Source organism: Mobula hypostoma, chromosome 5 (genome assembly GCF_963921235.1).
Source record: "Mobula hypostoma chromosome 5, sMobHyp1.1, whole genome shotgun sequence".
Lineage (NCBI taxonomy): Eukaryota > Metazoa > Chordata > Chondrichthyes > Myliobatiformes > Myliobatidae > Mobula > Mobula hypostoma.
Window position 1 is genome coordinate 42,464,393 of NC_086101.1, and position 27,387 is coordinate 42,491,779.

Sequence of the window (27,387 nt, forward strand, 5' to 3'; positions counted from 1 at the left end):
TCGACTGTTCTATTTATTATAAATTATTATTAATTACTATGATTGCACACATCTAGACGGAGATGTAACGTGAAGATTTTTCACACATCTAGACGGAGATGTAACGTGAAGATTTTTACTCCTCATGTATGTGAAAGATGTAAGAAATAAAGTCAATTTATTTCAATAAATGGACACAAGTGTGCATGTGAGTGGCTGAAACTGGAAGCAGTAGATGGGAATGTGGGGAGAATACCTTGACAACAGCATCACAGACAGACAGGCCGGTAAAGGAAGTGTTTGCAAGCTGACTTTCATCTGTCAGGGCATTGAGTACAGCCATCATGACATTATGTTGCAGTTGTAAACGATATTGGTAAGGCCATATCTGCAGTACTAGATACAGTTTTGGTTATCTTGTCACAGGGAAAAGGAGGAAAAAGTGCCAAAATGATTTACAAGAATGTTGCCAGGACTTGAATGCCTGAGCTGTAGGAGAGGTTCATCAGGCTAGGGCGTAATCCAATGGAGTGTCAGAGACAGAGTGTTGACCTGATGGGGGTAAAATCACAAGGCTCGTAGAAAGGGTGAATGCACACAGTCTTTTTTTCATGCTTGGAGAATCAAGAGCTAGAGGCATAGGTTTAAGTTGAGAGAGGACATACTTAAAGGAGATCTGAGATGCAACTTCTTCATAGAGATGGTGGTGTGTATGTCGACGGAGCAGTCAGGGAAACTGGTCGATGTAGGTACAATAATAACATTTAAAAGACACGCATACATCAATAGGAAAGATTTAGATGTGGGCCAAACATGAGCAAGTGGGATTAACGTTGATGAGCATCTTGTTCAGCATGGATAAGTTGGTCTGAAGGCCCTGTAACTGTGCTGTATTATTCTATGACTAATAAAGTGGGATTAGTGTAGATTAACGTAAAGGGATACTCAATAGTTAGCACAAATTTTGAATTGGAATTTGGTTTACTACTGTCACAGGTACTGAGATACAGTGAAAAGTTTATCTTCCATACTATTCATATGCATCAATTCATAACCGTGTACTGAGATAGTACAAAGTAAAACAGTAAAAGAGTGCAGAATAAAGCGTAAAACCTACAGAGAAAGTGAATGCAGGTAGACAATAAGGCATAAGATCATAATGAGGTATGTTGTGAGGTCAAGAGTTCATTATATCCTATTGGGGAACCATTCAATTGTTCAAAAACGGTGAAGTAGATGAGTTGAAATACTTAAGTCATTTGTTTAATTTGATCTTGTAATTATTACTCTAAGTTTTCTTCAGCATAATACCAGGCAGAGGATCTTCTATGTCTGCCCAGACTGGTAAATAGTTTAACAAGCACCCAGAAGGCAGGATCTCAGATAGCACAGAACAGATGGCAGTCCATCAGAGTTTTATTCTTGATTTTTGTGCTCAGGACATCCATCAACTTTGACCTAGTGTGGGGAGTTCCCAATCTTTTCTATGCCAAGGACCAATACCATTAAGCAAGGGGTCCGTGGGCCCCAGGATGAGAACCCCTGACCGAGAGAAAGGGGGGAAATACACATTAAGTCACAGCAGATACAAACAAGTTTCAACCAATGGTTTTGGGAAGTCTCAGAAATGCCACTTTGCTGTTGTCAATAATAAATTCAACTGGCAAGTTGAGTGCGTAATCCAAAGTTTTGATTAATTATTCAGGCAAGGAAAGAAATCAATTGATCGGCCAGTTAGCTCATTTTCTCCCAGTGACCGTCATTATTGAGTTTCAGGTGGTTTTGACTTTTCAATGTTAACTAACTTGCAGGAGCATTTTTCCATTATAATAAAACTGCTCAAAGACATGCCCAGTGAAAACATCATCTTCACACTAAATTCATCTAAGAATTAGCAGATTCTGTTTCTGATCTATGGGCAGGGGTGGTGATGGGAGGAGGTGGATGGGTCTGTCAAAGTTTAGGGCTGAAGCCCTGCATCAGGTGTTGGTAATTCGTTCCTTCTCAGAGAAGCTGCTTGATCCACTGAGCTCCTCCAGCAGGTTGTTTATTGCTCCAGATTTCAGTATCTGAAGTCTCTTGTATCCCGATTCCAAATCGACTGCTCTGACGATAAAACTTCTGTCTTTTATGCAATTCCGTAGAGTAGATTTCAGACCATAAGACCATAAAACATAGGAGCAGAATTAGGCCATTCAGCCCATCAAGTGCACATTGTCATTCAAGTATGTCTGATATATTTTCCCTCTCAACACCATTTTCTGCCTTCTCCCTGCAACCTTTGATGCCCTTACTTACCGAGAACCTAACAATGTCAGCTTTAAATATACCCAATGACCTGGCCACCACAGCCATCTGTGGCAATGAATTCTGCAGATTCACCTCCCTCTGGCTAAAGAAACTCCTGCCATACCTGTATAACGTGACGTCCTTCTAATTTGAGGCTATGCGCTCTGGTCTTAGATTCTCCCACCATTGGACAATTCCTCTTCAGCTCCAATCTATCTCAGCTTTTCAGTGGGAGCTGTGATAGGATCTTGTCCTTGGTCCCTTGCAACAAAAACAATGCAGCAGTGTTATGTAGTCTGCTTCCAAAATTCGATTTTACATGATATTATTGGAAATTAATTTTGGGAGCACGGTGCAATGGATCTCTGTTTGTTGATTGTTCTTTGAGTGCAAAGAGCCGAGGACTATCATCTCGTCCTTCATTTTTATTTAAAGGTCTAGCACATATTTAGTTTCTGCTTGTAGCTAAAATAGGAGATTCCTGATGTGTCTGATTATGCACTTCTGACCAACAACTCGAAATATGTTAAAGGCATCTAGTCATACTTATATGTGAAGAAGAGTTAATCCATGTACAGTATTAGATGGGGCAACCAGTGCACATGAACACTACCTTGTTTTTCCTTAATCTATGTTAATTTTACATCATGCATTGTACTGCGACATACCCCACGTCAGAATCGGTATCAGGCTTATTATCACTAAAATGCACTGTGAAGTTTGTCATTTTGTGGCAGCAGAACAGTGCAAGTCATAAAAATGGCTCTAAGATACAAAAGCAAATAGTGCAAATGACAAATGATGAGGCAGTTTATTGGTTCATGAATTGTTCAGGAGTATGACGGTGGAGGATAAGAAGCTGTCTCTGAAATGTCTGAGTCTGATTCCATTGAATGAGGCTGAGTAGAGGGTTAGCACTTACTGGAGAAACACTGAGAAGAAATCTCACCAATAAAGTTTTCATTTTCAGAGATGGAGTTTTGCATGAGTAGTTTCTCAGCTTAGTGATCGGAAATGATTTGGTAACCTCCATGAAGAGGTGTCTGGTTAGTATAAGAAAATAAAATTATTGGGATGATAATGTAACCAATAGAAGGCGAGCTCAGGTTACCGAGGTGCTTAAATATAATTGAAATGATTTTGCAACCTTCAGTCAAATTTTGTATGGTTCATAATTATCCCTCCAGCACATGCTGCAGTATATTTCTGATCATGTAATAACCTCTCTGACATGGTATTAAGCTCTCTGAGGACCGTTGACCTGAAGCAGTAATATCACTACAAATATTATTGATAGCAATGTCAAAGGAGGTGCATACCATGTCAACACGTGGATGAACAACACAGGCTACCAACGTCTACATCCTCTCCTTGCCCTGCACTTACCATGCACACCTCCATATACCAATTTCTATTGTCCTGATCTTCACCTCCCCCAGCCCCCACCTTACACCAACTCCCCAGTCTTCACAGACTTGGCTTCACTGCTGTGCAAGTGCTGAAGGTCCTGGGGAAACCCAGACATGGCAAAGCATTGGGACCAGATGGTGAAAACCCCAAGGAAGGAGTGTGCTGAGCAGCTGTGTGGAGTTCTTCAGTGCATTTTCAATCTGCGTCTCAGCCTGGAAAGAGTCCCGACAGTGTGCAAAACATTGTTGTCCCTGTACCTAAGAAGGGCCAACCAAAAGTCTTGAATGACCACCGACCAAGTGCCAATGACCTCACACACCGTGAAGACCCTAGAGCGGCCGATCCTGGTTTACTTTGACCCTTGGTTAGGTCAGTCCTCAATTCCCTGCAGTTTCCCTACCAGGAGCACATTGGAGTCAATGATGCTGTCATCTACCTGCTGAACAGAGCCTACTCCCATTTGGATAAGCGGGATCATGTTTTTTGATTTCTTCAATACCATACAGCCCTCAATGCTGGGATAAAAGCTCTGTTCAAGGCAAGATGGTACTTTCATTGTATCCTGGATAATGAAATAACTACCTGACTGGCAGACCACAGTTGGTGCAGCTTCAGAGCTGTGTATCAGACAGGGCTATAAGCAGCTCTGGGTCCCCACATGGGACTGTATTGTCTTTCTTCCTGTTTACCTTGTATATTTTGGACTTAAGGTACAACACAGAGTCATGGCATCTGCAGAAATTCTCTGATGATTCGGCAATAATTGGGTGTATAAAGGGAGGAGGGGAGGATGAATTTAGGGCCCTGGAGGGGGACTTTGTTAAATGGTGCAAGCTGAATCATCTGCAGCTCAACATCAGTAAGACAAAGAAGATGATGATGGACCTTAGGAAGACTAAGCCTGCATAGCTCCCTGTTACTATTGATGGAGAGGATGTGGATGTGGTGAGGACCTACAAGTACCTGGGAATGCACCTGAATGACAGACCTGAGTGGAGAACCAACATGGAGGCTGTGTACAAGAAGGGCCAGAGTCACCTCTACTTCCTGAGGAAACTGAGGTCATTTGCAGGCCTCTCCTTCACATATTCTACCAACCTGTTGTCACCAGTATAATCTTCTATGCAGTGGTGTGCTGGGGCACTGGCATCAACATGGGTAATGCCAACAGACTCAATAAACTGATTAGAAAGGCTGGCTCTCTGTTATGGGAGACAAACTGGACACACTGGTAGCTGTGGTAGAACAAAGAACCCGACAGAAAATCCTGGTATTTCTGGACAATATTTCTCACCCTCTGCATGCCAATTTGGCTGAAGAGAGGAGCACTTTTAGTCGTAGTCTAAGAGACTAAGGCAACTCCGCTACTCCAAAGAACACTACAGTATATGAGGTCATTCTTACCCTCGGCTATTAGACTCTATAATGAGTCGACCTATAGCTGGGAAAGTGATGACAAACCCCACACCACCATCCTGTTAGACTGTTTGTGGTAACTTATTTTTTATTATTTCTTACTCCTCTTCTAATATTTGTATATCTGTGCACTTGTAATGCTACTGTGACGCTGTAATTTCCTTTGGGATCAATAAAGTATCTATCCATGCATCTATCTACCTATCTATTTATCTATGTATCTATGCAATGTTACCAATGTGATTTTTGTTTTAGAACATAGAATATAGAACAATAATGCAAAGGAACAGACCCTTCTGCCTGCAATGTTTGTGCTGAAGACAGATGCCATATTAAACTACATCCCTCCTGACTGCACATGATTCATGTCCCTCCATTCCCTGCATATTCATGCATTTTTCTAACAGCCTCTTAAACATTACTTTATATCTGCTTCCACCATTACTCCTAACTGCTCGATCCAGGCACCTACTGTCAAAAGACTTGCTTTGCATATCTCTTTTGAATTCTCTCTCTCAGCTTAAGTTCATGATCATTTTTTAAATTCAATAATTGCTGCAATGATATTTTAAAGAGCTGAAAACATTCCTCTCTCAATTGTTATTGTTTGGCCTTCATATTTTCATAACAATAAATTGTCTCTTTAACAGTTTCTATTGTTTTATAATTATTTGTATTATTTAATGGACATAGTTATTTCATAATAACTATGATCCACTTGTTAAGTCAGCTGATGTCCAGCTAAACTCATTAAAGAATGATCATGGGTATGCTTTAATTGGCACTAATACTTTGCTCCCAGCCCCTTCCCCACTTCACCTACCTAGGGAGTACACTGTTTCCAAATTATGCATCCATCAGAGCAGCTGTTGTAGGAAAACAGCATCAATCATCAAGGACCCCTCTTCTTGCTTCTGGCATCAGAAGGAAGTTACAGAAGCTCCAGGACTCACACCAGGATGTTCAGGAATAGTTATTATGCTTCAGCCATCAGGCTCTTGAACTGGGGGGTGGAATTAATCACTCAACCTCCCACAAATTATGGACGAATTTTCAAGGACTCTTCATATCATGTTCTCAATATATGTTGCTTATTTCTTAACTATTGTTATTTATTTTATTTTATTTTTGCATTTGCACTGTTTGTTGTCTTTTGCAAATTGATTGTTTGTTCATCCTGTTGGGTGCAGTCTTTCATTGTTTCTACTGTATTTCTTGTACTTACTATGAATGCCTGCAAGAGAATGAATCTTCGGGCTGGATATGTGACATATATGTACTTTGATATAAATTTAATTTGAACTTTGAGCAAACTACAGGGCTGATTTAACTACAGACCAGTAATCCAAAGGACCATTTAAAATCAAAGCTGAGTCATTGGCCATCTGTCTCTATTAATTACAGACTATTGTTTGGAAAAATATTTGAATTTCCTGTTGTGGATATCACATTATAACCCAAAGGATCATAGCTTTAGTGCAAAAGTAGTGAAGAAGCATTAGCTTTTTCAGGATTCATCATACTCCATGCCCTCTCTAGATTGAAATATCCCCATCATACGATTGATATGGTATCACAAACCGAAAGCATTAACACTTTTGCTTTCTCCACAGATGCTGCCTGCCCTTTCTTTTCCCCACACATTTTGTCTATTCTATTTCAGATTTCCAGTGAAATGCCCTCACTGAGGTGTTGTAACATCAGCTAGACAGTCAGAGAAAACCCCATTCAAAAATGACATGAGAGCCAGGGTATAGCCTCCAAGCTCCTTGGTTTTATTGCAGACTCAATGGCATGACACTGTGGATAAGGAGTGAAATTGAAGAATAACAAAATATAGTGCATTCACCATGCTGTTCCATTCACATAAGTAAATATGCACAGGTAGGTAAGAACTTAGTTAATTTTCCTGCAGGTTAATATTTTTAGATCCTGAGAAGTAAATATTACAGGTAAATAGTATGTGTCATCTGGGTTATTGTCTAATAAACTAAAAAATAACATTCGATATCAGCAACATCTTAACTTCTAAACGGTATAATATCGACTTACAAGCAATGTTTCTGCTGGAGAAACAGCAGGATGGCTTTAGATGGAAAGCTCTTTAGCGCCCAACATAAATCTCTGGCCATCTGCCAGCCAATGTGCTTTCATACTTCCCATTTCCTGACTGCACAGGAAGTGACCAAATATAGAGCAGAAACTGCTCATTTCAGAATATAAACTGAATGTGCTTAATCACATAGAAAAATAAAGATAAAATAATTATCTGATGGGCAGAACATCCAGCATCTGCAGTGCTTTGCATTTGAACTCTGCATCTGCATGATACTGATTAACCGATGAAGTATTAGGGTTTATAAGGTAAAATTACAAGTGTAGTTTGTTGTGTTCTGTTGAATGTAGAAAAATGAGTTGTTACTGAGTAATACTGGTATTTCAGAAGGAAGGTGGTGATACAGTTGTTAAATTATTTGATGAGAAATCCAGAAATCTAAGTTCAAATCTCATCATGGGAATTTAGAAATTTAATTTCAGATGAAGAAGTTATGATAGTACGATGGCGCTGTAGGGATTGCTGGTTTGTCACAGCTCTAGTAACCCCAGTGCAATCCTGATCTTGGGTGCTGTCTGAGTGCTGTTTGCATGTTCTTGCTGTGACCTTGTTGGTTTTCTTGGAATGGTTTAGTTTTCTCTCACATCCTAACGACATGTGGGTTGCTAGGCTGACAGGCTGCTCGAAGTTGCACTTAATGTAAGGTGGTTGGGAGGAAAATCAGGGAGACCATGGATGTGTGAGAGTGAATAGATTACAGGGAAATAATTGGGGGGGTGAGTGGGCACAATGGATCTACTTGGAGCCAGTGTAGAGTCAATGGGCCAAATGGCCTTCTTTGTCACATGAAAAAAAAATAAATTAAAATATATAAATATAATAAATGGACTTTGTATGATGGATATGAGAAACCATCTTCATTGGTCCTATTGTCTTAAAGTCATACATGAAGCATATAGGAAGGGAAGCTAAGCTGCTGGATTCTGGAGCAACATGTGAGATGCTGGAGGAACTCAAAGGGTTAGACTGCCTCCATGGAAGGAAATGGACAGTTGGCGGTAAGGGTCAAGAACCTTTATTAGTATGAAATCCAGTCCAATTAAAGGATTTGACCTTGAATGATAGCTGTCCATTTCCTTACACAGATGCTGCTTGATCCACTGAGTGCAAAGTCCAAAGTTCAAAGTTGAAACTTCAAAGTACATTTTTATCAAAGTATGTATACAGTATACAGCCTTAAGATTTATCTCCTTGCTGACAGCCACAAAACAAAGAAACACCATAGAACATGTTTAAAGAAAACCCCCATGCACCAAGATCATCAAATGCGTGAAAAAAGAACAAATCATGTAAACAGCAAAAAGTGAACAAATAAAAATCAAAATATTAAACATCAAAGCATAGAGTCCCCAAAAGTGAGACCACAGCCACAAGCCACAAGCCACCGAGATGAGTAAAGCAACTCCTCCAGCATCTCATGTTGCTCCATTTCCCAGGACCTGCAGCTCTCATTTGTCTCCAAATTATTAAACATTTGTTGTATGTGATAGATGTTAACGATCAGGAACCCTCTCCCCTATACATTGCATTGGAAGATTTTGTTGAACAGGTGTACGAAGATATATAGAAATAAGGCAGAGAGCTGGAGTGGGGAAACACATTTGTTGGTGTCTAATGGAACAAAGCACCAAACCAACTGAACCAAATACCCTATTTCTATAAATCTGCACACCTTCTTAATCCTTTATGTTAAAATATAGCCAAGTACTCTTAATAGAATAAAATACACAAACTTTTCAGTTGCAGAAGTTAAAATGAATGAATAAACACTTTTTTCATTTAATTTACATGTGTCTAAAATATTACCTAAGCCATTCTGGATGAGCAATGAAGAAAAATAAAATAGTGTTAAATGGATCATTGGAACTAAGCATGTTAGTGCATTATCTCTGGTTATTAATTATTGTGTCATTCCATATTCAACACTATTCTAATCTATAACAAAAGGGAAAATAATCAAGCCAGAAATTCCCAATTAGGCTAATGGAGGGTTTATAACCAAGTAACTCTTCTACTATAAATAAAGTACATGAGATCATAATGTAGAAACAATGAGCTGTTTTGCCACTGAGAACTATAATTTCACTGGACTTTAACTGTTACCTTTTTACCTCTATCTGTTTGCCATTTCCCATTACATAAAAAGCTTAACCATAGCAGATGCTGGAAATAGGTGAATATTAAAAAATTAATATCTCTTGTATACTTTTGTTAATAGAAGACAACTAGTTCGAACTTTGACATTAACAACAGCCTACCATCACTTACCATGTTGGAAAAATGTATTTTACATCTCAATGAAGGGACTTCACCCTGAGATGTTACTCGATGAGTACACATGTTTCTATTCTTCCTTCCTGAGAAGCTTGCTCTGATTTTTAGATTAATTCCTTAACAAAATGATGGACTATCCCCTTACCAATGAAAATAGTTTTATAATAGGTCCACATTATCTGGAGATTACAAAGTTAAGGGATAAATTAATGGAAGTTTTCAGGTTATTAGCAGGAATGCCCATTAAATGAATCAATCCTTAATCATCCAAATTTTAGGAAGTGCATGTGTCACAGCCAAGGGTTGTTTTTAAAAAAGAGGTTTCTTTTTGTCAGCATGTTGACTGTTTTTTCCTCGGTGTCACTGCGTCTGCATGCTTTCTTCTTGGATTGTTTACCTTCTATGTCTAATTGTTTGTCTTTGCACTAGCTCTGGTCTAGTCTCTCTCATTTGGGATCTTGGGGATTGTTAAACTTCATATTTATCATTTTTCTTTAATTTGGGCTAATTGAATTAGCATAGTATTTTCAATCTTGGCAATTCCTGCATGCTCAGGGTACACTTCAGTGGGGCATGCTAACCTCTCTCTGTTGGGTCATTGTGTTTCCATGTTGGGTGAAACTTAACTGAGTTCTTCTATGTATCATCAGTGATTTCTGTTCATTTAGATTATGTACAGCTTGCTGAGCTCTTAGTATTTTTCTTGCTGATTTCTGTAATAAATCTTTCATTTTATTTTAATTGTCTCTGTGCTTCCTGTACTTGAGTTCCACAGTGCTCCTCACAGCATGCACATTGTACATCTACTTCCCCAAATTGTTATTGACTTCTAGTGAACTCACTGGAAGCAGAAATTTAGCTTTGGTTATTTGCAGAATGTTAACATTTCACCTCTTATTTCTTGCTTCTAAAATATAACTGCTACTGCATTATAATTTAATACAATTTATCAAGGGCGTATTGTAATTCCACCTCTGTGTTTCTTCTCACACCTGAATAGAAACTAAACTCTTCCGATGAAAGGTCTCAACCCGAAACCTCAATTGTCCATTTGCATCCATAGATGCTTCTTGACCAGCTGAGTTCTTTCAGTAGTTTGTGTGCTGCTCCAGATTTCCAGCATCTGCAGAAACTGTCATCTCTGCATAAACCAAATGTTTGCTGGTTTTTATCCTCATTCATTTCTATGAACTTAACTGGAGCCAATTTGCTTTTTCTAATGAAAGTTTGAAGAAAATAGACAACATAATGAAAAAGAACGGGAAAGAACAAGTTCTTTGTCCAGAAATACATTTAATTGCTTATCAGATCCATTTATAACAGTAACATGATTGGGTCGCTGATGCCTTATTCTAAGCCCATTGCAAATTCATCATCACTTCTCTGTTTCAGAATCAGATTTATTATCACTGACTTATATGTCATGAAATTTGTTATTTTGCAGCGTCAGTGCAGTGCAATGATACAAAATTGTTATGAATTACAAAAATAAATAGTGCAAAGAAAAATAATAAAGAAGTTGTGTCCATGGATTTCATAGACTGTTCTGAAATCTACTGGTAGAGGGGAGGAAGGTGTTTTTGAATCATTGAGTGTGGGTCTTCAGGCTCCTGTACCTCCTCCCCAAAGGTAACAATGAGAAGATGATGTGATTCTTCGTGATGGCACCGGCTCTTCAAGATGTCCTTAATGGTGGGAAGGATTGTACAGTTATGGAACTGGCAGAGTCTACAGTCTTCTGCTGTCTCTTGCAATCTAGTTCATCGGAGCCTTCGTACCAGGTTGTAATGCAACCAGTCAGAATGTGCTCCACCACACATCTCTAGAGATTTGTAAGTGTCTTTGGTGTCATACTGAATCTGCCTTGTTTTCTCTATACTTTTTGATCCTTTGAAGTTTAGTCACAGTAACTTGTAATAAATCTGTGATACAAAAGTGACAGGAATCAAATTACAGAAGCAGGTTGCAATATGCAGTGATTACAGTACTGTACACACCATAAATGGCAGAGAATATATTATTTTCTACTCGACATTTGGGTTCCTCATCGTGATGAAAAACATCCTTTCAGCCCTAGCACCAATTACTTCACAATCTTTGAAACAGTTTTCTAAACTCCCTTTTAACTACTGGCAAGAAAATATGTTTGTATACTAATGCATACCCAATATGATTTCAACATCCTAATCCTTTCAAATGCTGTATCAGAGGAGTAATTTGTAAATGTTCAGTGAATTTCTTGCTTTTAATAGTCTTTATTTAATTAATATTTAATTTTTACAGAGTGTTTATACACCACAAACTCATTTGTACAAAAAATTCAGTACCATGTTTAGCTTGTCTAATAGGAGTGGGACAAAATGGAGGATTTAAACATGGTGATAGTTTATTGGGTGGCAGGGTGGAGATACCTGGCTACCAAAGGAGGTGTAAGGCAGTCCTTCCCTCTACCAGTCTGCAGGTCATCCTTGGGCAAAGTGTAGCACCTGCTTAGCTCCCTGATCAGCGTCATATGAAGCCATAGGAGCAGGCAGTGGATGGCCATATGAGCAACTGCTGTATATCACAAGTTCTGGTTATGTGACCAATGACGCCAGGCAAACAATCTCTGAAGAGTATCGATAATGGTTGGGGTCATCTGTCTTGTAAGGGCACTGCCCAGAAGAAGGCAATAGCAAACCACTTCTGTCGAAAAACTTGTCAAGAATAATCATGGTGATGGGAAGACCATGATCACCCATGTCATACAACATGACACATAATGATGATGTCATATGACACAGCACATAATGAATGATTGATAGATTAATTCTCTGCTGTAGATGGCTCCTGGTGTGGGTAGAGTCAAAGAGTCATACAGCATGAAAACAGGCCCTTCAGCCCAACTGGTCCATACTGACCAGGATTTCCATCAAAGGCCATCCTATTTTCCTGCATCCCTCTAAACGTTTCCAATCCATGTAACTGTCGAAGTAAATATACTGTTAATGTGCCTGCCTGTTGTATGGAAGCAAATCCGCGGCTTCAGTAAGTGAAACAGCCAACACTGTTTGTGGGCATGCCCAACAACTGCTTATTCACAAGCAAGCAATGAAACACTTTACTAGCATGAAAGTCAAACAAGCACTCATCCAAGTAACCCAAACTATAAAACTACAACACTTCAACTTCAATATACTTGCTAAATCTGTCCAAGTTACACAACAAGATTAAGCAAGCAATAAACAACTACTTAACTAGGTGTGCACTCTAAACATGAGCCCCTCCCCCTATTGACTGTAATGTACCTTCAAAATGGTTTCTGCAGCACTGTCCATAGCTCCCAGCCTGGAGTGGCTCGGCATCAAGAAAGAAAGACAACGAGCACACACCTTTACGCACCAGAAGACCGGAAGCCTGTTGCAGGTATCGCAGCACCTAACTTCCAGAAACTGGTGCCATAGGGCACAGGAGCTAACCAATGAGAAGCTGACTACATATCTTGAGCAGCCCATCATTAATCAACATAGTGAAAGCAACGTTCAAAACAATGCTTGATTGTTAAAGGCAAAAAAGTTAACCTTCCACATTACACTGCCTCTACCGCTTTATCTGGCAGCTCATTCCATTTCCTGCCAGCCTCTGGGTGAAGGAATTGCCTCTCAGGATGCTATTAAACGTCTCACCTCTCACATTAAACCTATGCACTAGTTCTTCATTCCCCAAATCTGGGAAAAAGACTCTGCATATTGATCCTTTCAATGCCCCTCAAGATTTTATAAACTCTCTCCTCATTCTCCTAAACTCTAATGAATAATGAATAATGAATTTGCTCAACATCTCTGCATAGTTCAGTCCCTTGAGGCCTGGTGAAATCCTTGTAAATCACCTCTGCAATATTTCTAGCTTAATGATGCCTTTCCTATAGGCAGTTGATAGGTATGTGTGAGAGACAGTAGATTGCAGGGATGCAGGAACATTTTTATTTTATCAAGATACAGCGTGGAATAGGCCATTCTGGTCCTTCGAGCCGTGCTGCCCAGCAAACCACAATTTAATCTTAGCCTAATCACAGGAAAGTTTACAATGACCAGTTAATCTGCCAACCAGTACGTCAGGGAGGAATCTAAGCACCTGAAGGATACTCGTAAGGTCACAGGGAGAATGTACCAACTCCTTACAGACAGCGGGTGAGACTTGAACCTGAATCGTTAGTAAAGCAAAGCATTGTGGCAATCACTATGCTACCGTGCTGCCCCAAATTGAGAAGGGAATGGAAATACTGGGATTTCTCTGGTGGGAGTCAGCATGGATATGTGGGCTGAGTAGCCTCCTTCTATGTCATAATAAATAAATAAGGAGTCTGCTTGATTGCTGGAATAATGAGCTCAGCTTTGTGATTCACTTAATGTTGATATTGCTGTGGAGTCTTTGGAGGTGAGCTGGGGTTTCCAATAACTGAAGATTAATTTCGGAGATGCACCAAGCACAAGGAAGAAAATTCACTGAGCTAATGAAAACAGTAAATATGTTCTTTTTGTTTGGACAGATTTGTTCATTGGTTGAAAAAATATTGTTGTTTGGGGGCATATGGAACATGCTGCATTGCTGGACACTGCTATAAGTGGGAGCTGCAGTGATAATAAATACAAGAGATTCTACAGATGCTGGAAATGTGCGTATTGTGATGATAAAGTCTCCATGACTCAGGGCTGTGATATTAGCTATTGACCATCATTACATCCATCTCATTGGCACTGAGAAAAATTTCTCAAGAACTGCAATTTGGAAAGGCCGATGCTCTAAGTCTATCAGAGAGCAAGAAAACCACTTTCTACAGTGCCTATAAAAAGTATTCACCTCCCTTGGAAGTTTTCATGTTTTATTGTTTTGCAACATTGAATCACAGTGGATTTAAGTTGGCTTTTTTGACACAAATCAATAGAAAAATACTCCTTTGTGCCAAAGTGAAATAAGAACTCTCCAAAGTTATCTAAATTAATTACAAATATGAACACAAAATAATAGATTGTATAAGTATTCACCCCCTTCAAGTCAGTATTTAGTAGATGCACCTTTGGCAGCAATTAGAACTTTGAGTCTGTGTGGACAGGTCTCTGTCAGCTTTGCACATCTGGATACTGCAATTTTTCCCCATTCTTCTTTACAAAACTGCTCAAACTCTGTCAGATTGCATAGGGATCATGAGTGAACAGCCCTTTTCAAGTCCAGCCACTAATTCTCAATTGGACTGAGGTCTGGACCTTGACTTGGCCAATCCAGGACATTGACTTTGTTGTTTTTAAGCCATTCCCATGTAACTTTGGCTTTATGCTTGAGGTCATTGTCTTGCTGGAAAACAAATCTTCTTCCAAGTCACAGTTCTCTTGCAGACAGCATCAGGTTTTCCTCCAGGATTTCCCAATATTTTGCTGCATTCATTTTGCCCTCTAGCATCACAAGCCTTACTCGACCTGCTGCAAAGAAGCATCCCCACAGCAGGATGCAGCCTCCATGATGTTTCATGGTAGGGATGGTGCGTTTTTAATGATGTGCATTGTTTGGCTTATGCCAAACATAGTATTTAATCTGTTGGTGAAAGCGCTCAATTTTGGTTTCATCAGACCATAGAACCTTCTTCCAGCTGACTTCAGAGTCTCCCACATGCCTTCTAGCACAGGGGTCCCCAACCTTTTTTGCACCGCAGACCGGTTTAATATTCACAACATTCTTGCGGACCGGCTGACCTGGGGGGTGGGGTGGTTTTCAAGTAGGGTTAAACTCACCTCAACATGTCTTTTACAGTTAGGGTTGCCAATTTTCTCACTCCCAAATAAGGGACAAAAGTAGCAGTCAAATACCGGATATTTGTGTTTACCCCAGGAAAGACTACCTTGCGCGGGCACCTGTGTGCACATGCGCGTGCATGCTGATCTTTTTCCACAAATTGGTTTTGGCTTAATCTTCCCGACTATACTGTACATACGTTATTTCTACTTTATACAGGCTGTGCATTTATCATATCATTCCTGCTTTTACTATATGTTAGTGTTATTTTAGGTTTTATGTGTTATTTGGTAGGTTATTTTTTGGGTCTGGGAATGCTCAAAAATTTTCCCCATATAAATTACTAGTAACTGCTTCTTCGCTTTACACCATTTCGGCATGTAAGGTTTCATAGGAACACTCTACCTTAGCGGGGGAAATATGGGACAAGGGCAGTCCTGTATGGGACAAACCAATTTAGCCCAATATACGGGATGCCCCTGCAAATACAGGACAGTTGGCAACCCTATGTTCAAGTTCAACAGTGCATGACAGGGAATGAGGAAAGGTGCAGCTGACTCATATCGTTTCCTCGCAGCCTGGTAGCACATGCTTTGCGGCTCGGTACCGGTCCACAGCCTGGTGGTTGGGAACTGCTGTTCTAGCAAACTCTAGCTGAGATTTCATCTGAGTTTTTTTTTCAAAAGTGGCTCTCTTTTTGCTACTCTCCCATAAAGCTGCGACATTGAAGAGCCCAGGCATCAGTTGTTGTATGCGCAGTCTCTCCCATCTCAGCCATTGAAGCTTGTAACTCCTTCAGAGTTGTCATAGGTCTCTTGGTGGCCTCCCTCACTATTCCCATTCTAGCATGTCATTCAGTTTTGCGGATGGCCTGCTTTAGGAAGGTTTACAGCTGTGACATATTCTTTCCATTTCTTGATAATTAACTTAACTATACTCCAAGGGATATTCAGTGACTTGGAAAATTTCTTGTATCCATCTCCTGACTTGTGGTTTTAAATAACCTTTTTGCAGAGTTACTTGGAGTGTTCTTTGGTCTTCATGGTGTAGTTTTTGCCAGGACACTGACTCACCAGCAAGAGGACCTGTCTGTATCTTGTTTTACGGCGGTTGGCAGATACAAGTGTATTTATACTACAGTCAATTGAAACACCTTGACTGCACACAGGTTATCTCCATTTACCTAATTATGTGACTTCTAAAACCAATTGGCTGCACTGGTGATGATTCTGTGTGTCATATTAAAGAAAGGGTGAATACTTATGCAATCAATTATTTTGTGTTTATACTTGTAATTAATTTAGATCACTGTAGAGATCTGTTTTCACTTTAACACTTTAACTCTGGATCAGTGTCAAAAAAGCCAAATTAAATCCACCATGTTTCAACATTTTAAAACAATAAAACAAGAATACTGTACTTCCAAAGGGGGTGAATACTTTTTACAGGCACTGTATCTATCAGGAAAACAATAGCTTATCCCATGCATTTATCAGGATTTGTTGGTAACTGATACTATTGCCATATAGACTCAGCAGCCACTTTATTAGGTACCTCCTGCACTGAATAAATGGCCACTGAGTGTATGTTTGTAATCTGCTGCTGTACCCCATCCAATTCAAGGTTCAGTTTCTGCAGACAACTGTTGTAATGTATCGTTCCTTGTGTTACCGTTGCCTTCCTGTCAGCTTGAACCGGTCTGGCCATTCTTCTCTGAACTCACTCATTAACAGGGAGTTTTTCTCCACGGAAATGCTGCTCACTCTGGAGACTGTTGTGAGTGAAAATCTCAGATGAGAATTTTCGGAGACACTCAAACCACACCACATGGTATCAACCACCTTTCCACATTGAAAGTCGCCAAGGTCCCATTTCTTCCCCATTCTGACGTTTGGGCTGAACCTCTTGACCATGTTTGCATGCTCTTATGCACTGAGTTGCTGCATGTGAGTGGCTAATTAGATATCTGCATTAGCAAGCAGGTGTGCGAGGTGTACCTGAAATAGTGACCTCTGGGTGTATACTGAGATGCAGGAAGGTTTTTATTTTTTATGTCATCCAGATCAACGATTCCAAACATAATTACAACAAGGAAATACAAACAGAAAAGCAAGTACTGAATACAGAATAAAGTTTGCAGAGAAAGCGCAGTGCCAGCAAACAATTGAGATACAAGAGCCATGACCAGGTAGACTAACAGATCAAACATTCATCTTCAATGTACTAGAAGTTTGTTCATGAATCTGATTGCAGTGGGATAGAAACTATCCTTAAACTGGTGATATTTATTGGCAGACTGCTGAATCTTCTGCCCAGTGGAAGAGAGGAGATGTGAGAATGATCGGGATGAAAGGGCTCCATGATTATGCCGACTGCTTTCCCGAGGCAGCGAGCTGTGTATCTCAATATTTATATATTGAGATACAGTGTGGAATATGCCCTTCAAGCCAGGTCACCCAGTAATCCCCCAATTTAGTTTAGTCAAGATGGTGTTAAACGGCGACTCCTTTACTTGCACCTTCAGAAACAGCTCTATTTCCATCTTTAATATCTCTATTTTTCCCTTTCAGGGTGCTTTTGAAGACCCTGACCTGCAGTTACATGCTGAATTTGGTTCTTTGTGGGAATGGGACCCGCTCTCGTGGTGTCACCTCTGGCTGTTATCCGACATGCCAAAGGGATGGTGTAAGAGTTCGGCTCGCCTTTGGAGGCCTAGGAGCTCGGGGCTCTGGAGACAGGCAGATCAAATGTCGGTGGCCTGGACCGGTGTGTTGCGGGAGCTGGAAGGTCTTTAGTTGTGTGCCCAGAGACCTAAGATCTTTGGGCATGGAGTTCGGAAAAAGTGACACCACGGAATCCAGTGAGTCATTTGTTATGTCTTCCCTCTCTCTGTGAAACAGAGACAATTCTTTCTCCCTTATTAAGGAGGGAGCCTGTGGTATGTCCAATACCAGGTGTACACCTAGTCTTTGAGTACTGCAAGTCTGTGTCTTTGCTGTTGCTTTTGTTGTACACTTGAGTGCTTGGTGGTGTATGCCAATGCTTTTTTTTAACAGTGGGGGTAAAGGGGTGGATCGTTGCTTGCTGCTGCTTACATGTGGGAGGGAGGAGAGCTGGGGGACTTCGGAGTTCTAACATTTAACTGTCATTCACTCTTTGGGGCACTCCTTTGTTTTTGTGGATGGATGCAAAGAAAAAGTACTACAGGATGTATACTGTATACATTTCTCTGATATTAAATGTACCTTTGAAACCTTTGAATTTAATCCTAGCTTAATCATGGGACAATTTACAATGTTCAATTAATTTAGGAACAAGTATGTCTTTGGACTGAGGGAGGAACCGAGACAACCTGGAGGAAACCAACAGGGTCATGGAGAGAAAGTATAAGCTCCTGACAGGCAGTACCAGGAACTGAACCCTTGTCACCAGCACTGTAAAATGTTATGCTAACCACTATACTACTGTGCCACCCATGATGAGGCTGGTTTTCATAACCGATGTCTAAATCCTCTCTGCAGTTTCTTGTGCTCTTGGGCTGATCATTTGCCATGCCAAGCCATGATACATCTAGATAGGGTGACTTCTATGGTGCATCTGAAAGAATTGTCAAGAATCATTGGGACATGCTGAATTTCTTTAGCCTTCTGAAGAAGTAGTAGTTCTTGGCTCTAGGTGAAATGAAGTTCTCAACAATTTCCACCTCAATATTATTGATATGGACTGGGGTGTGTTCTCCACTCTGCAACCTGAAGTCAAGGTGTACAAGATAATAAGAAGCATAGATAAAGCAGACAGCCAGAGATCTTTTTCAGGATAGAAATGGCCAAAGCAAGGAGGCTAAATTTTAAATTGAATAGAGGTAAGTGTAGGGGGATATCAGAGGTAGATTTTTTTTTACACACAGATTGGCTGATGCATGAAATGCCCTGCCATGGGTGATGGTTAAGTCAGATACATTAGGGACATTTAAGAAACTCTTAATTAGGCACATGGATGAAAGAAATAATTTAAGGCTATACTAGAGGGAAGGGTTAGATTGATTTTAGTGTAGGTTAAAAGGTAGGTACAGCATCATGGCCGAAGGGCCTTTAATGTGCTGTACTGTTCCATGTTCGAGGAAAAGGTTGGTGCCTTGACGCTATCCCACTTGGCTTCCTAAATCCCTTCTGAACTCTGTCTCATTGATGGAGGCCTGGCCCACAATGACGTGTCATCTAGGAACTTGTAGATGGACTTAGAGCACAATCTGGCCACTGCAAGTAATTCAGCTAAATTACCAGTGTTTAAAATAAGTTCTGTTTTAGAACAATTCACAATATAATGTCCTTCTGAGGCTGGACAGACTAAATGTAGGAACAAGGTTAACAGAATCAAAATAAGGGCATAGAGGACAAAGATTTTGAGAAATTCTTTCATCCAGTTGACCGTAAATCTTTGGACTCCCTATTCAAGAGTCAATCACTGAATGTATTGAAGACAGATGGAGTGATACCTGGATTTTACGAAATTAAGGATTAATGCTGAGAAGTAGCATTTAGGTAGTAGATTAGCCATGACCTTATTGAATCGCAAAACAATAAAAAGGAGTCTCCATTCTTATTCTACAAAGATAATTAGCTTCATTGATATTGATTGACTTGTATAGAGATTAGCCATCCTACTGAAGGACAGTGATAGTTAACTATTCCTCTCAAACTCACCTTAGAAATACCCTCGCAGGATCACTCAGCCAAGAGGCAAAACAAGTTTAGCTCTCATCAAAAAAGCTGATGCACCCTCAACTCACCAACACAATAGAGTGTCAACCATGATCTTTGTGCTCATGCTTTTGTCACCTCTCCTTTGGCCTGGCATTAAAAATACTGATTTTATTTTTTTCCCTGTGAAGCACCTCATATAATTGGTTTCTATTGGGAAGTAGCACAGTGTTCTACTTTATAAGATGTGGTGGAGGAAGAATGCTGTAATTCAGTTGAATTGTCTGGTTTGCCTTCAGATGCAAGCGGAATCCTTCAGAAGAAAGTCCGTTCAAATATTGTCATTTTAGTACATCCGTCATTACAGATCCCAGCCATTTGGGGCATGCCATCTTCTAGCAGCTACAATTGGACAGAAGGTACAGAAGCCTGAAATCCAACCCCAGCGGGTTCAAAACCAGTTACTCCCCTTCAACAATCTGAAGCAACTGATACAATCACTGAAGTTTAGCAATGCTGTGACCACTTTGCATTTTGTGCTAATTGTGTTCTTCACTGTAAAAGCTGTGTTTAATTTATCGTATGTTTCTCTTGTGAATGCTCCCATGTGCCTGTGATGCTGCTGGAAGCAGGTTTTTCATTGCACATGTGCATATATATACTTTTGCATGTACCAATAAACTCAACTTTGACCTTGAGAAAGTGCTGGTGAGTGGCCTTCCTGAACACTTGCAGTTCTTCTGGTGAAGATCCCCCCAGACCCCCCCACAGTACTGCAGTACAGGGACTGAACCATCGCCTGTCAAAGTCCAACCCTACGTCCCCGCCATGAGAGGTGGAAACAGGTAAGTCTGGCTACCAGGGCTCTGGTGAAGCTGTATAGGCCAACCCCTTGTATGGTGGATTCAGTGGAGTGCAGAAGCATTGATGAACTCCAACCATACCATCAACTTCAGAGGACGATAGTGATGGGAGGTCATTAATGGCCTATGTTCCACTGAGAGCTAAGGGCCCAAGTTAGTAAGTAAGTAAGAAGAGAGTTATCAATTTAGTTACTGGAAGTCTAGACAAAAATGTAGAGAGCCAAGTTCAAATTACACTTTAGCAGCTAATGGAACTTAAACTCCTGATAATAAAATTGCAGGCAAAAAAAAAACAGCCAATGTCCTTCAGAAAAGGAAATTTTCCATCCTTACACAGTCTGGAGTAGATGGCGTAGTCATGAGTTTGACTGTAAGCTGCCCTCTGATATGGCCTTGCATTCATTTATATAAAACCACTAAAGATTTATTTGATTGAACTTAAATTACCCCGCTGATTTGAACTCACAGGTCTAGGTCTATTCATTAATGGCTCTGCTGTACCTTGAAATATCATCTTTAGCTTAGTCACCACTGTTTTCTATTCACTTCTGCTATCTGTACTCGCTATCTCTTGCCGTGCAGTGCCTTAAGCCAGCATACTAAACTCTTGTTTTGGAAGTGTGTAGTAAAGGAAGTACTTTCACATGTGTTTTGTATTTACTGCTCAGCCCCACTTGTGATCTTAATGCCCTACTGAGCTGAAATGTGATTCCTTCAACAGTCCGTATCCAGGCAGTCAAACAATAGCACAACATGATGTATCCTTTGTCTCAGTGTGAGGGGATAAGTGACTAATACATATTACTGGAGACTGAGTACCCCAATCATTTCAGTTCACAATTGACACTTGTTAAGCAGCTCATTAACTGCTTGGGAAGGGTGAAATTGAGAGCATGGAGACCACTTTCCCGCAGGGTGCATTAACAGCCTTGGGGAATGAGAAATATGGAAGCACTCACCAGTAACGATTGACATGTGGGAAAAGCTCTGAACCATTTTCCATCGCTAACAGCAACCATACCCGAGGGACTCAAGGAAATGATGAGGACACCAAACAGTGCTATCAGTGCCCTTTGTATCGTCATATATGAAATTACCAGTGGTGCAGTATCTGGTTACTTTGGGACCTTTGTTCAATTTCGGCAGTGGCTTGCTAAGGGTGGCTATGATGAGGTATTTTCTCATTTCGAATGGTATTAAATTGTCAGTCAGTTCTTTTGAACTTATAGGTGAAATACAGAAAAACATGTGTCACTCTGATGAACATCCAGACAAATCAATTCTGCAGCAACATCTCAATGTTGCCACCTGCTTTGGCTTCTTCGACTAAACTTCGCAGGCTTGTGTCCTCTAGAATTAGGGTAGTAGGCGGACACTCACGGATCCCCTTCAGTTCATTTTGACATAAAAATCCATTGGCATATCCTTTAAAAAATTTAGGATAATTTTGTTACCTCCCTCAAAGCAAGCATTGTCCGAATGTAAGGGAACTTTAATGATTATAAAGCATAGAAACACGCCTTTCGACCCATCGAGTCCATTCTGACCATCAAGCACTCATTTACACTAATCCCATTCTCATCGATCCCTCCCTAGATTTTACTGCTCTCCTGCACACTCAGAGCAATTTGCAGCTGCAAAGTAACCTGCAGACCGGCGCGTCTTTGGGATGTTCTGGGGAGGCTGGAGCACCCAGAAGAAACCCTTGTGGCCACAGGGAGAACATGCAAACTCCACACAAACAGCACCCGAAGTCAGGGTTGTAAGGCAGCAGATGTCTATCAGTTCCAGAATGCGTGATGACACTTGCTCGCAGCATACCCTTAGGTTGTGCTGGTTGTTAATGCAAACAACACATTTCACTGTATGTTTTGATGTGCATGTGATACATAAAAGAATCTAAATCTGAACTGTTCCACTGTATAATTGCAGATTATGTGAAACTCTCCAGCAGACCTATTGGAAAGATATTGACATTGGGTGAAATTGACTTTGGAAAGTTAGGAATGCCATTGCCATTGGGTAAGGACTTAACCATTCTTCCTGAAATGCAGACTGGAGGAATGACATCATCGTGCTTAGCCTGTAGGTTACAGCTTTCTTAAAAGCACCTTATAAATTATAGAGCACAGAGGTGACGGGAAGATGTCTGAAATTTCATGTTCCCATCTCCTATATATTTTATGAGCTAAAATGTTGTGGAAATGTGCACAGCACAGTTAAAAGCATAACCACCCAGACTGATTGAATTTTGCTCAGTTAGGTACAAAGGAACAAAGGAAAAAATATCTCTTGCGATTAATTAACAGATGTATTTCAAACCAAGTCTTGTACTTTTGACATGATATTATCAGGGCTATAAAGTGTGGTAGGCCTGAGGTACGCTTGGAAGAGAAACAATTGTTCAAAATGCTTTGGGACTTAGTTGGAATTGAAAATAGCAATGCAAAGACACAGATAAAATCTCTTCAATTTACTGAAAGTAGGAAGTATCTTATCAAATGTAAAAGCAACATTTATCAATCTAGGAAGGGTCATGTCAGCTTTTACCTCAGATTGTTACCAGTTTAGGGAAAAACAATTGATAAGACCATAAAATCATAAGATAGGAACAGTGAAGGATAATATTCGGAAAAATGGATAATATTGGGAAAAATGAATATTTTGTTGAATTGTTGTTTTACTTGTAGTTTAACTTTCTTATGCTTGTTTATATTGTTATGCAGTATAATCACTTATATACACGTGATTGTTCAGTGAGTCTTCCAGTGGTTAGTTGCCTCCGTGTCTTCCTGGAAAATTCTTAGTTTCGGTGGCAGGTGTCTTATAACTTGAATCTAGCTATTTAATTGGTTAACTGTTATCTTTTGGTATTTCAGTGGAATTTACTGTTATCAGTGGCCTGGTATAAGAAGACCAGACCACCTTTGTCTGCTTTCTTTATTCTCTCTTTCCCCGTGCCTCTTCTCCATTTGTCTTCCTTGTTCTTGTAACACTCAATAAAATGATCATAAGCAACAAGTTTTATGCCTCATCTTTAACTTCCAAAGAAAATTTGGATTCCAAAGGCAGAAGGATCCAACGTTATCTCTTCAGGGATGGTTTATACCTGCAGTAAGAATTCAAATGTGGTAGACCAATAGTTAATGATGGAGAAGCAGATGTTTGATTGAATTTGAAGCTAACTATTTCTTTTGCATTTGTTCTTGCGATGTGCTTGTGTCTGGTGACATCAGAATCAGGTTTAATATCACTGGCATGTAATAAAATTTGTTAACTTTGTAGCAGCATGTGTTTATTATCCTTCATAAATCTTGGAATAAGGAGACAGTTAAGAATCAATCACATCACATCTGTCTACACTGCCTCAGTCAAGGAGCCAGTGTAATCAAACTCCCCTTCCATTGGGCAGAAGATAGAAAATACTGAAAGCACTAGTCTTAAGGACAGCTTCTACCCCATTGTTATTAAGACTATTGAATGGTCCCTTATATGGACCGTTGACGTCACAATCTACCTCATCATGGCCCTTGTATCTCATTGCCTGTCTGCTCAGCACTTTCTCTATAAATATAACACTTTATTCTGCATTCTGTTATTATCAGTCCTCATCAGAGGTGGAGAGGGTCAGCAAATTTAAATTCCTTGGTGTAGCCATTTCGGAGGACCTGTCCTGGGCCCAGCACATACAGTGGCATACAAAAGTTTGGGCATCCCGGTCAAAATTTCTGTTACTGTGAATAGCTAAGCGAGTAAAAGATGAACTGATTTCCAAAAGGCATAAAGTTAAAGATGACACACTTCTTTAATATTTTAAGCAAGAAAACTTCTTTTATTTCCATCTTTTGCCGTTTCAATACTAAAAAGGAAAAGAACCCAAAGCAAAAGTTTGGGCACCCTGCATGGCAGTACTTAGTAACACCCCCTTTGGCAAGTATCACAGCTTGTAAACACTTTTTATAGCCAGCTAAGAGTCTTTCAATTCTTGTTTGGGGGATTTTCGCCCATTCTTCCTTACAAAAGGCTTCTAGTTCTGTGAGATTCTTGGGCCGTCTTGCATGCACTGCTCTTTTGAGGACTATCTACAGATTCTCAATGATGTTTAGGTCAGGGGACTGTGAAGGCCATGAATTTATTGAGTATGTCTACAAGAAAATGACTATCAGGGTTTTATATGGTGATATATATGTACTTTGATAATATAACCATATAACCATATAACAATTACAGCACAGAAACAGGCCATCTCAGCCCTTCTAGTCCGTGCCGAACTCTTACTTTCACCTAGTCCCACTGACCTGCACTCAGCCCATAACCCTCCATTCCTTTCCTGTCCATATAGCTGTCCAAATTAACTTTAAATGACAACATCGAACCTGCCACAACCACTTCTGCTGGAAGCTCATTCCACACAGCAACCACTCTCTGAGTAAAGAAGTTCCCCCTCATGTTACCCCTAAACTTTTGCCCTTTAGCTCTCAACTCATGTCCTCTTGTTTGAATCTCCGCCACTCTCAATGGAAAAAGCCTATCCACGTCTATCCCCCACATAATTTTAAATACCTCTATCAAGTCCCCCCTCAACCTTCCACGTTCCAAAGAATAAAGGCCCAACTTGTTCAACCTTTTTTTGTAACTTAGGTGATGAAACCCAGGTAACCCTATACTCTACTCTATTCTTGGTTGGTGCAACTGTAATGAAAACCAATTTCCCTCGGGATCAATAAAGTATGACAATGACTCTGACAATGACTATAGCATTCTATTAAATCTTCTCTGTACTCTCTCTATTTTGTTGACATCTTTCCTTTAATTCGCTGACCAAAACTGTACACAATACTCCAACTTTGGCCTCACCAATGCCTTGTACAATTTCAACATTACATCCCAACTCCTATACTCAATGCTCTGATTTATAAAGGCCAGCATATCAAAAACTTTCTTCACCACTCTATCCACATGAGATTCCACCTTCAGGGAACTATGCACCATTATTCCTAGATCCCTCTGTTCTACCGCATTCTTCAATGCCCTACCATTTACCATGTATGTCCTATTTTGATTAGTCCTACCAAAATGTAGCACCTCACATTTTTCAGCATTAAACTCCATCTGCCATCTTTCAGCCCACTCTTCTAACTGACCCAAATCTCTCTGCAAGCTTTGAAAACCTACTTCATTATCGACAACGCCACCTACCTTAGTATCATCTGCATACTTACTAATCCAATTTACCACCCCATCATCCAGATCATTAATATATATGACAAACAACATTGGACCCATTACAGATCCCTGAGGCACACTGCTAGACACCGTCCTCCAATCTGACACACAGTTATCCACCACTACTCTCTGGCATCTCCCATCCAGCCACTGCTGAATCCATTTTACTACCTCAATATTAATACCTAGTGATTGAATTTTTTGAGGATGTAACTAGTAGAGTGGATAGGGGAGAACCAGTGGATGTGGTATATTTGGATTTTCAAAAGGCTTTTGACAAGGTCCCACACAGGAGATTAGTGTGCAAACTTAAAGCACACGGTATTGGGGGTAAGGTATTGATGTAGATAGAGAATTGGTTAGCAGACAGGAAGCAAAGAGTGGGAATAAACGGGACCTTTTCAGAATGGCAGGCAGTGACTAGAGGGGTACTGCAAGGCTCAGTGCTGGGACCCCAGTTGTTTACAATATATATTTATGACTTGGATGAGGGAATTAAATGCAGCATCTCCAAGTTTGCGGAAGACACGAAGCTGGGTGGCAGTGTTAGCTGTGAGGAGGATGCTAAGAGGATGCAGGGTGACTTGGATAGGTTGGGTGAGTGGGCAAATTCATGGCAGATGCAATTTAATGTGGATAAATGTGAAGTTATCCACTTTGGTGGCAAAAATAGGAAAACAGATTATTATCTGAATGGTGGCCGATTAGGAAAAGGGGAGGTGCAATGAGACCTGGGTGTCATTATACACCAGTCATTGAAAGTGGGCATGCAGGTACAGCAGGCAGTGAAAAAGGCGAATGGTATGCTGGCATTTATAGCGAGAGGATGCGAGTACAGGAGCAGGAAGGTACTACTGCAGTTGTACAAGGCCTTGATGAGACCACACCTGGAGTATTGTGTGCAGTTTTGATCCCCTAATCTGAGGAAAGACATCCTTGCCATAGAGGGAATGCAAAGAAGGTTCACCAGATTGATTCCTGGGATGGCAGGACTTTCATATGAAGAAAGACTGGATGAACTGGGCTTGTACTCGTTGGAATTTAGAAGATTGAGGGGGGATCTGATTGAAACGTATAAAATCCTAAAGGGATTGGACAGGCTAGATGCAGGAAGATTGTTCCCGATGTTGGGGAAGTCCAGAACAAGGGGTCACTGTTTGAGGATAAAGGGGAAGCCTTTTAGGACCAAGATGAGGAAAAACTTCTTCACACAGAGAGTGGTGAATGTGTGGAATTCTCTGCCACAGGAAACAGTTGAGGCCAGTTCATTGGCTATATTTAAGAGGGAGTTAGATATGGCCCTTGTGGCTATGGGGATCAGGGGGTATGGAAGGAAGGCTGGTGCAGG

At 40.4% G+C, this 27,387-nt stretch overlaps 2 long non-coding RNA genes across 3 annotated transcripts in view; one reads left to right on the forward strand and one right to left on the reverse strand.

The window, feature by feature from the left end:
* Positions 1-7,201, reverse strand: part of LOC134346786 (uncharacterized) — a 28,039-nt gene extending 20,838 nt beyond the window's left edge. The window contains exons 1-2 of the long non-coding RNA XR_010018026.1: positions 7,147-7,201; positions 2,393-2,529 (exon numbers count right to left, since the gene is read on the reverse strand). This is a non-coding gene — a long non-coding RNA (uncharacterized LOC134346786). The remainder of the gene's footprint in view (positions 1-2,392; positions 2,530-7,146) is intronic.
* Positions 1-23,984, forward strand: part of LOC134346785 (uncharacterized) — a 37,886-nt gene extending 13,902 nt beyond the window's left edge. For both annotated transcript variants that reach the window (XR_010018024.1, XR_010018025.1), the window contains exons 3-4: positions 17,821-18,110; positions 20,250-23,984. This is a non-coding gene — a long non-coding RNA (uncharacterized LOC134346785). The remainder of the gene's footprint in view (positions 1-17,820; positions 18,111-20,249) is intronic.
* The last annotated feature ends 3,403 nt before the right edge of the window (positions 23,985-27,387 follow it).